Consider the following 11,178-nt stretch of genomic DNA (forward strand, 5'->3'; position numbering starts at 1 on the left):
GACTTTTCGAGTTTTTCTCCCCGAAATGATGAAAGCTAAATAGCGTTTATATATTAGTTTGTTGCTAGTATCGAAGTTGTCATAACCAACCCTAACCAAAGGCACAAGCAATGCTTAATGCATTTTTACACTTATCATCATTAAGGATTCTTTCCCAAATAAACCCTAGTGCGCATATGTGTTTATCTATTGCTTGCTGCATTTGCCTTTGCACATTTTAAACGATAGACACATTTCTTTCAGGAAGCTTTATTTTGCGATAATAAACTTTTCTTATACGTACGCTTACACAATTCAAAGGATGCAGACATTCCTTTCGAAAATTATTGTACACACATTTACTTATCCTAAGTTGTTTATTGCGCATTTGTCATGACACAATTGTTATTGTGCGTGTGAATTTACATTTGTCATATATTCCAAATGACGAAACACACTCTCTTCTCTAAGCATACGGCTCTATGAACAACATATATGAACATATTACCATAGTTACTGCATACGCATAAACAAGCAGGTTTTCAATTCATATATACAGCCTTGTATGTGTGTATCACAAGACCGGTTTTAAGTTTAGCATTATGCTGCCACCTCAATTATATATATTCTCTTACATATTAATTTCAAGTAGATTCTCAAATTAGTTTTCTCATTGATAAATACATTCGTTTACACGCATTTATATCCACCCATATGTAGTAGTGTGCAAAGCCGCACACCAGAAAACCGAATAAATATTCTGCACAAATATTATTATTTCCTTTCGTGCTTCAGCAATCAACGAGTTTAGTAATTAATAAGAGCACATATTAGAATTTGTGCAAAAGGACAAAAAAAAGAGGATGTCAAAGAGGAAAGTCTGAATGGCGGAGACCGGATGTCTCCCTATGGAGCAGAGTAAAAGAGCTTCTCTAGGGAATTTAGGAACTTCTAGCCGAAGATGGGCATTTTTTTTTTGATATTTGTATTTTTATGGTATTTATTCATTTATTTACTTAGTAAGGCGTGAAACGCAGCTAAAATAAATTGACAGCCGAATTCAATTGACTCTTACAAGTACGTTTTAAAACAAATGCAAATACAAAGAACATAAGGAGAAGTAAAAAAAAAAAAAAAAAAAAAAAAAATTGTAATTCGTGTATAAATAAATAAGGAAAAGAAAACATGTACAGAGTTAGCACAGAGCCACAGCAACAACCGATGCAGACTCAAGTTGAGAGAGAACTGTTAAGGCATTACAAACAGGCAACAACTTGGCAACCGATAACAGTAAACAACACCAGTTAATTTTCGAATAATAGCGAGATGTTAAGATTGCAAGTTAGTTTAAACACGACAAAGGCAAATCGCGCGTATTAAGCAAAGTGCTTTTGACAGACTTCTAAAGACTCCGATATTGAGATTAAGTGACAGACAGATCGTTTCGGTTTCCGCAAACAACTCTGAACGGATTAAACACCTCATAATTATATTTACATTGACTAAGCTTAACGAAAATAAAGTGCCTAGAGAGGCGATTAGAGATATTAAAGTTTATCTCACCAAGTGATGTGGACGAGGACGAGGACGAACCGATGATGCCATTTATTAACTTAATTAAGAAGAAAGCATTAAGAATAAGTCTACGTTTCTCAAGTGATGGTAAGATCAATAGAAGTAATCCATTTTCATAAGGGGGCAGAAAGACAAGAGCGCATAGGGGCAAACAGCAAGAATTCCTTTTGAACATATTCAATTGAACCGATATAACACGTTTAGGAAAGAGACCACACCGCAGAGTCATACTCAAGCATTGGTCTAACTAAGCACATGTATAGTCTTTTTGTAATGTAACGACTAATTCTTAATTAAAGCCTAGCGCCAGCCTAGCTTGACTTAAAGAAATCTCAATGTACATAAAACGCAATCTTTGGTCGAATAGACCGAACAGCGAAAATCGACGAACGAATCTACATCTTCTAACTTGTGTGAATCGATGAAGTAGCTGGCGTTGAATGACTTCCGTCTTAAGAAAGAGAGGTTCTTGTATATTTTTGGATTTAATTTCATAAAATTTAACGTGCACCACGCAGCCAAGTTATTTAACTCAATTTGAAGCTGATACTATCGCGATTCGAAGGAGAAGGATGAAAACGGTTGAATACCGTCAGTGCAGATTAAGATATGGCTGCATTTAATCACCGAGGAGAGATCGTTAATGTGTAAACTCAATAAAAGAGGCCCTAAGTAGCTGCCTTAAGAGACATCAGACGTTAGGGTCATGGTTAACAAAGTCAAACGTTTTACTGAAATCAGCATATGTGGCACCCGTGCGAGACGCACGAGAAACAAGCTTGAAAAGATGGCAGGAAATGCGTTACAATAAAACGTCCTATAAGAAAGCCCTGCTGGAATGGAGAAATATAAGATCTGACAGCAAAAGCTAAGTACTCTCAAAAAATATAGGCAAGACATTTAACTTATAGTTCCCAACGTGATGTCTGTTTCCATGAATTGAAAATTTTTGAAATAACACCAAATAACTCGTCAGAGTATGACTTGAGTAAACATGATGGAATCAGGATGCCATCATGCTCAGAAGCTCAAATTACGTAAACCGTCGTTTTCTGGAACGACCAAGCTAGGAATCGAAAGAGATTTATTTATCGGATACGGATAGCTGACAGTTGAATCGAAATCAACAATTAAAAACTTTCCTCGCAAGTGTTCAGCGAAAAGAATTGAAGGACTCGGAGCCATTGAAAGAAAGACTGCAATTTGGAGTCGACAAACTTGTCGACAGAGAGGATTTTATTAACCGAAGCTATCTGCAATAATATTGGTGGTTGAGGTAACTAAATCTATGCCTCGCAGCAGAATAAGCGAAATAATCATAAACACAACCAATCTTCATAAATATATTGATATGTTTGTTTTTCCTACTTTCTGTAATATTTAAGACTATTGTTAAGCCTGTTCTCAGCAGACAAATCGAGCATAATGTGTGAAACGTGAGATTTAAGCAGTAAAATATCGATTTTATTATTAGATCATAACGTTTATTTGGGGAAGTTGGATTTGACACATTAGAATGATCCAACGGGCCTTTATATCTATAATGAAGAGATATCCAGATTGCTGGATGATACGAATTCTCAGGTAAACTAAAAGATGGATGGGCATCGATTGACAGTTATCTCCGGGAAATTAGCAAAGCGATGATCAAGCAGCCAGCCATTACAGTTAGGAGTACAGTTGCATTGAAATAAATTACGACTAAATAATTGATTAAAAAACACAATAGCTCTGTCAGATATTGAAGTGTGGACTATACGGCCAAACTTATCACTGTACCACCAAGTGATTTGTGGCAAATTGAAGTCACGCGTCGCTATGACTGTATCGGCAGATTTAGACTTTTCGGCCACGTCACAAAAGAGGATCGCAGGTCTCTGATAAATAGAGAAATCATCAGTTGGCGGACTGTAGGAGTAAGTTACATATAACTGTTTACTGCCAACTTTCGCCAGAGTGCCAATAAGTATAACGTCAGAAGAAGTAGGAAATTCAAATGAATAGAATGGGACTGCAGTAGATATGGCAATTAAAACACCATCACAATTATGATTCAACCAATCCTTTCCTGAAAACCTGGAAAGAATTGTGAAAAAGTTGCGAAGAGTGCAACTCGGGCTTTAATCAGGTTTTAAGGAAAGGGAAACAGGTAAGCAAAGTGCTCACTGAATTCAGTAAAGTATGTTACGACATTATCTCTTCACTAAATTGTAATTTACCGCGACGTGGAATGAAACCAAAGTATATTATTAGAAGACAAGCATATATAAAGAACCAAGTTTCAGATTATAATTAAAAATCGGGAAAATTACGAGATTACCATTAACAATCATGCCTGTGCATCGTTGTTCAACGAGCACAGTGTATAATCTGAGTTAAAAGAAATTTCAGAAAAATAAGGTCACACCCCCTTTTTCGATATATTTTAACCGGTCCAGTATGTCAACCTATTTGCAAAATGGAATAAGTGCGTTCAAGTTGCGTTGCGGAAATGTGGCCAGGGCGAATATGCTCGTCATACACAGAGTCTGATATAAAGTTTGATATGAAGTTAGGTTATAAAGAAATACCTTGACGCACATTCTGAAAAACATGATTATGGCAAATACATCGTCATAACGATAAAATTATATGAGGAAATCCGACGAGGACGGATAGATGAATCACAGATGTGCATATTTCTCGTGTCATGTCTTTAATTCGTTCGACATTTCGAGACAAACCGATCGGATATTCACCGAGCTTAATAAAGCCATTGACAGAGCAAACCAGAAGCTTTCAATTCGCAAATTATGCACAATGGGCTTCCCTCCCATACATAAATTATTTTCTATCCGAGATTAAGCATTCTTACGTTCTCATGTAAACTGTTGACCTAAAGCTATTTCACCGCTCTTAAGATATGGACGGCTTTGATCGCTTCAATTGAACTCGTTATCTCTAGTGCAAGGCGGTGTCCTTTAGTAAATAATTGCCATGATCGATTGACTGCTATGTTAAAGTTGTCATTCCGGAATCTGTATTATCCTTTCTCGATCTCGAGGTCATCCTCGACAGTAAACTAACATTCAAGCTCCATAAAGAGCTGGGCGAAGGAGTCTGATGGGCCTTACGTCACAAATGCTTATATGTACCTTCAGTCGAGTACGCCTCGGTTCGTTGATCAACAAGCTATGCTCAAAATCAATTTCTCCTGTTTGCCCTTCGTAGCCTTAGATGGGAAGCGCAAACAATATTTCCTTCTTTTATGAGCAGACTCCTCTTAATCCGACTGAACTTTCTAGCGGCTAGCCGTTGCTGCGAGTTTCTTGGCTAAGTTTATTGATGGCGGGGGTAGAGTCTTCATCCCAACTGAATAAGCTTGTCTTCACAGTTCTGTGTACAGTCCGTAAGCATTTCTTCCCCGTGAGCCTAATGCGTTGTAGGTCTAGCTATAAACTGAATTATCCTTTGCGTGTCTTCTGTATTTGAGTTGTTATTGAGAGTTGCTAAGTGTTAGTGTTGCTGTTATTTTTTTTATCTTCCTTTGGCACTGTAGACTTAAGATTAAATATTCCAACGCATAGGTTAAGTTATTCCCAATCTGTTATCTACAGTATATATTTTGTTATATAAACCATAATGATATATATGTAGCTGCTGATGGCTAAATAAAAAAACAAATGTTTTCTTTCACGAGGTAAACATCAACTATGGCAATCTTTACTTATCACTTATGCTTGGTATCAATGAATATATTTAAAGGAACGCTAAAAACTTATTCTCACTACAGGACTTTGGTCTTAAAAGATGTTAAAATTTATTAGGGAAATTTAAGTTTATTGCGACGTTATTGCGTAAACGTCACCGCTTTAGGTATATTGTGGCTTTTGGCTGGATGATAAACCCTGAACATCATAATGAAATTAGATTTTTCCCATAGATTGTAATCTTCTTTGAAATATTGAGAATCGGGATTGCCTCTACATGATAACTAGTAAAAATTTTGAAAATTTGTGTAAATACTGCTTACTGCTGCATAATTCATAAGAGAAAGTAAAAAATATGCGGCCCTTACCCGTATCGCCCAGCATATCAGTGCATTACTTAGTGTAACCTAAACTGACCGATTGTAATTTTCACATACTTATTCAACAACTTTCAATCTTACGAGATCTATTTAAAAATTAGTCTCTTGACTCGACTCACTTTGTCATCCCCAAATATTTTGCTTATATACCCTTTTACAACCAAGTTACTCGTACACCTATCTTCATTGTGACATTTTTGCGTTAATTTCGTAGAGTTTCCCAATTAGACGAAATGTTCTGCGAATAATTGTTTCGACAATTGTCAACTTCATGGGGGCGGAGGGGACGGGGAGTATGCTTCTTAGAAAATCGATTAACTTTCATTCAAACTCAAATCATCAAATGTGAGATTCCCGTAACAATATCTTTCTTGTAACATGACATGGACAAAGCATGTCAAACACGCTATCCATCGTCTTCTAGTTTTGCCTGTCGTATCGTAGGATTTCCTTATTTTATTTCAAAATGTGCTAGTAGTAGATCGCATATATATATATATATATTGAGATAAAAGGACACAATGTGAAAAAGAAAAACTTTCCCGTTTCCATACGCATACGTTTGCTAAATTTACATGATGGCCCTTTATATTGAGCGATACCTATACATAATATTGTAATATAATATAATATTTATAGAAGATAACCACGTTGCGTCTGTAGTTATATCTCTATTTAAGTGGGTTTAGCTCGGTTACGTCAATTCGAACGCAGCATAATGTAGTGAATTGGATAGGCAGACAGACAGACAGACCGATAGGCATACGTGCACAAAACAAGAACAAATTAGTGAGCAAACAAACGCACAGGCACACATGCCTATGTACATTTTGTTAATGTGTGTACAGACAAATTTATTGATGTTTAAATTTGCTTATGTGTGCACATATGCAAACAGGTATGGAATACATGTGTGCGTATTTGTTCCAGCACATCATGTGCGCTGTACTGTGATTTATGATTTTTCCTGATGAAGAAATATTTGTAAATGTTTTCAAGTATGACGCTTGATACGAATGCGAAACAGGTAGCGAATGCGAAACAGTAGCGAGAAGAGAAAGGGAAATAGTTTGCCTGAGTGAGTGAGAACCGATAAAAGAGATGTTGCAGGTAAATTTTAGCTAAATTATATTATGTTATCTCCACACATGACCAGTGAAATTAATGCACATAAATTTATAAGCACAACGCCGTGCAACACAAACTCATCCAAACAATGCAATGTATATGTTGTTTTAATTTATATCCCGAAAGATAATTTAACACATTTTCAAATTCATTTTTTAAGGAAACCATTTAGAAAACTATATATGTTAATTTCAACTCGGGAAAGATTTTCTATTTACCATGGAAAACGAAATATTTCTAAATTTCATTTTTTTTTTTTTTTTTTTTTTTTGCCTGTTACAGTCGACTATATATATGCATTGCCGACTCGGTCGAGGAAAACTATTCTTCATTAGCATGAGAAGAACCTCAAAACAAAAGATTGCACGGACTATATTTAAATAGAAAGCCGCAACATGGCTAAAGCCTGTAAAAACAAAACATTTAAGTCATTTGTGCCCATGGCTTACAAGCTCATGTTCAAATGATGTCAGTCGTCGGTTGTTTGCCATGCTCACAACAAAAAACACAATTTTACAGCGCAAAGTTAATGAATGAATGGAATGTTGTAAACTCATAATAAGGCTGGTATAACTTTGTATTTAACTTGGTATTCATTCGTATGCAAAGAATCAAGTTCCATTTGTTAAAGGAAATGTAACAAAAATATTAAAACGATTTATTACGGCCGCAAGATATGACCGTAAGGATCGCCAATATTTTGAACAAAACGTGTACGATTTCAACATCAATCAGGACTAATTTATTTGCAAAATGAGTAAAACTTCTCTCTTCGCTCCAATATTAATGCATAAGGATTTGCCTCTGTATAGGCAGTTAACATGAAAAGTCAAAGCCAAAGCCAAAGGAGAATGGATGGCAATTAAGATCTAGATGATGCCTCATCCGATGAACAATAATCTAGTTTATATAGCATATCGTGCCAATTGAGAATAACGTAGGAAAACGCGATTCATTGGGACTACTTCTAGCATAAGGAGTCGATAGATTGTATACAAATCCAATGTTAATGTGCATGATATCAGAATCTTCTTGCATCTTGGATACAAGTTGAAGACGAAGTGTTAAGGATTTTTTTGCAACCGTTCTTCCATTAAATCTCTCTTCTTCCCTAACTGATCTATCTATATTTTACTTTGGCCTTGAGCTTTTTGAGCCCACATTCTCGCATATTATTAAGTTTTCATCATCGGGAAGGTGGCTAGCTTTCGTTGCGTCTCAGTAGCGAATTGACGTCGACGATAAAAGTTCGACGAATCAAATTATCCGGCGACCACACTACGCAACACCATGGAATACAAACATAGAAATTCTTTGTCTATTCTGCGTTACGCAAGCGATTTGGACAGTTTTCTGATCGATTTTTACTTCCTTACTAAAATCGTGGTTGCTTATGTGGCGATGAGGTGCATCCATCGGTCACCACGAAATTTCCAAAACAGAATCGAGCAAACCAACTACACCGTAAATCTTTCCTAGCATATGCGCACAAATTCATTTCATTCATTTTCACATTAATCTAATTAATATGGACGAAATACAAAACTATGTACATAAAAGCAGATATAATTTGAGTATTGCGCGCTATGTGTGAAGCCATTTAGTGACAAAACTCTCTATATTTTCCTCAACGCAATAAATAAGCTACAAATAGTGGCAGTCAAGTAAGCAACTAACATTTACGCTTGAATATTTAATTAAAAGCGGGAGGGTTTTCGTCACTATTGCAGGGTGTGAAAAGTTATACTATAATGATAATGGGGATGTATGAGAATTACTTATAGTTTAAATGGTACAAGTAGTTGGAAATAAGTTACGTCTGACATACATAGTTTGAAATTATTTATCGTAAATTGCAGAGAAAAATTTGATTAAAAGAAAGTTAATAAATGAAATTCATTTACTCTACAATATTGAATGGGCGTGGCCCAATCTTTTTTAAAAAAACATATTTAAGTCTTCGTAATTAAAGTTTATACCTTCAGTATCCATATCCATGTACATGCAAAAGAGTAGGCAACTTAATCATGTTAAATAGATGACATCTTTTCGGTTCGCAGTGCTTTCAAACCGCAAATCGTTTACTTAAGAATGTCTACAAATGCTTGCTATATCTCCTGATTACCACTATGCAACTTGCTCGAGTTATCGATTACGATTTTATAAGAGGCATAGTTGATTTAAAAAAAAAATCCATTTGCTTGGCATGAGACAAAGGCTAAAAATGATTCTTGAAAAATGAGCTTGCAATCCGTTGCAACTAACAATGAATTGATTCATGAATTGTTTGTTTTCTAACATCTCAAAAACCTTCGTCTTGAAATTTTTCCCAATTTTTTCTCATGGATTTGCACAAATACGAAATATGTTCTCATTCTAGTCTTAGTGCGTAGTTAAGTATCATCAAAGGCTTAAGAGCTTATCCATATTATTAGATTTTTAAACCAAATTCTTATTCCACAAAACATTTAAATCTTATATGCTCCAATGCGCTTGCTTTCTTTCTTTTTTGGGGAACTTAACGTACTTAACGTAAAATGCTATTGTGTTCAAAAATGAGAAGAGTTTTAATTGAAGCGCTTTGGAAAAGTACTTGCACTCTTTTCATTAGGTTAATACAACTGTCATGAACAGAACTGGTTCATTTAGATTAGGATCAAGAAAATAGATTCTAGAATTAAAAGTACGAGGTGCACTAGGCACTAAGCCTAACAGGTTCTTTTCTTTTAGTTTAGATGTGTTTTCAAATGCAACGAAAACTAATCTTCGAATATTAGAAAGATTTTGACATTCACATAATATCTGTTTAATCGTGAGATGTTGTACACAATCGCATATCGGACGAATAGAATTCTTAAGGATTCCCAAGTCTAAAGGATGCTTGCCCAAGTCGGATACTTGCAAATGTTTTAATCTTGATTTTCTCCACGTTGATTAGGTAGAGCGGTCGAACGGGATCAAGATTAATACGCGAGTAGTGTGGATCGAATTTTTTTAAATTAATTTTCACTTCCATTTCCTTCGTAATATACCTTAGAAGGTTAAACTTTAAAAGTAACATTTTTGAGAAGAAATGGATACTACGATAATAGGAGAGCAGGAAAGATGCTTTAATGGTGCGTCAAGGCAAAAATTATCCATTTAAGATAATCAAACAATATTGCGTAATATTTTTCATATCCCTATTGCAATTCTCCAAAAAGCGGACTTAAATCGCTTTCACTATAAACGCTTCTGTAATTCTTACATGCCAAGCTTGATTATTTGCTAAATGATTCGAAATAATTCCATATAGCTATTGTGATCTTCAGTTGATCGACACATATGTATCATATACATATCGTATAAAACTGTATCTGCGCATATCTAATACAGTTTAATATATAATCATAATAATAATAATAATACAAGTCATAATATTTTGAACGCTTTTGTTATTTCAACGCAAGATCTTAATTTATTATTTGTATTTTTATCTGAAATAACATGAAAAACTTACTTTGTATATATCATGTTTAGTTTTTTTTTTCTTCTTCTTCTTTTTACAATTAATTGCCTTCCATATATGCGGTAGAGAGCCTTTGTTTTGATTCATTTTTTTTTTTTTTTTTTTTTTGTAGTCAGAATGCCGCAACATTTTTATGTTTAACATTAGGATTACGATAGCAGAGAAGACGAGAATAAACAAATGGAAAAAACTAACTGAAATTTGCTCACTTTAGCAAAGTTGAACTATAGGCGGTAGCAAGCAAGCAAGTGCTTTAAGTAAAAACGAAATGACACACATAACCGAAAAATATTAGAGTTTATTTAATACCCGCTGCGGTAAAATCCATTGTTTCTCTCGACATTTTTTATAAGCAGACCCTAAACTTTGCACTTAGATGTGGAAAATATAAACGGCAACGAAAAATACAAAAGCTTTACAAGACGTACAATTTACTTGATAAAGTACAGGTAAAGTACAATAGCTAAGCTCGTGGCTGTCTAACTACTAAACAATGGGCTTCCTTGTCAGCTTTCATTGTGGGTGTTGAATACAATGCAAAATAAAACTGTCATTTGTTTTAATTTCAACGAAACAGCGAGGCATACGGCAAATTTTGTAAAAGTCATGAATACAGCCAAATATTATTGAGTAAATAATTGTTAATAAGTGATATTAAATAGAAGCTAAGGGAATAAAAATAATAAGAGAAGAGACCTACTATAGGTGTTACAAAGAAATTATTTAGGTACACGCGATACATCTGTAAAATGTTTACAGAATCTTCTAGTGATTTCGTTGTTTGTGTACGCGTTGAAATTATGACTGGATCTTCACAATTTTCCTTTACAAATTTAACACATGGTCTCAAATTCTTTCCAGAAAGCGTCAACAAACTCTCTCTCTCTCTCTCTCTCTCTCTCTCTCTCTCTCTCTGTCT

Source organism: Glossina fuscipes, unplaced genomic scaffold (assembly GCF_014805625.2).
Source record: "Glossina fuscipes isolate IAEA_lab_2018 unplaced genomic scaffold, Yale_Gfus_2 1, whole genome shotgun sequence".
NCBI lineage: Eukaryota > Metazoa > Arthropoda > Insecta > Diptera > Glossinidae > Glossina > Glossina fuscipes.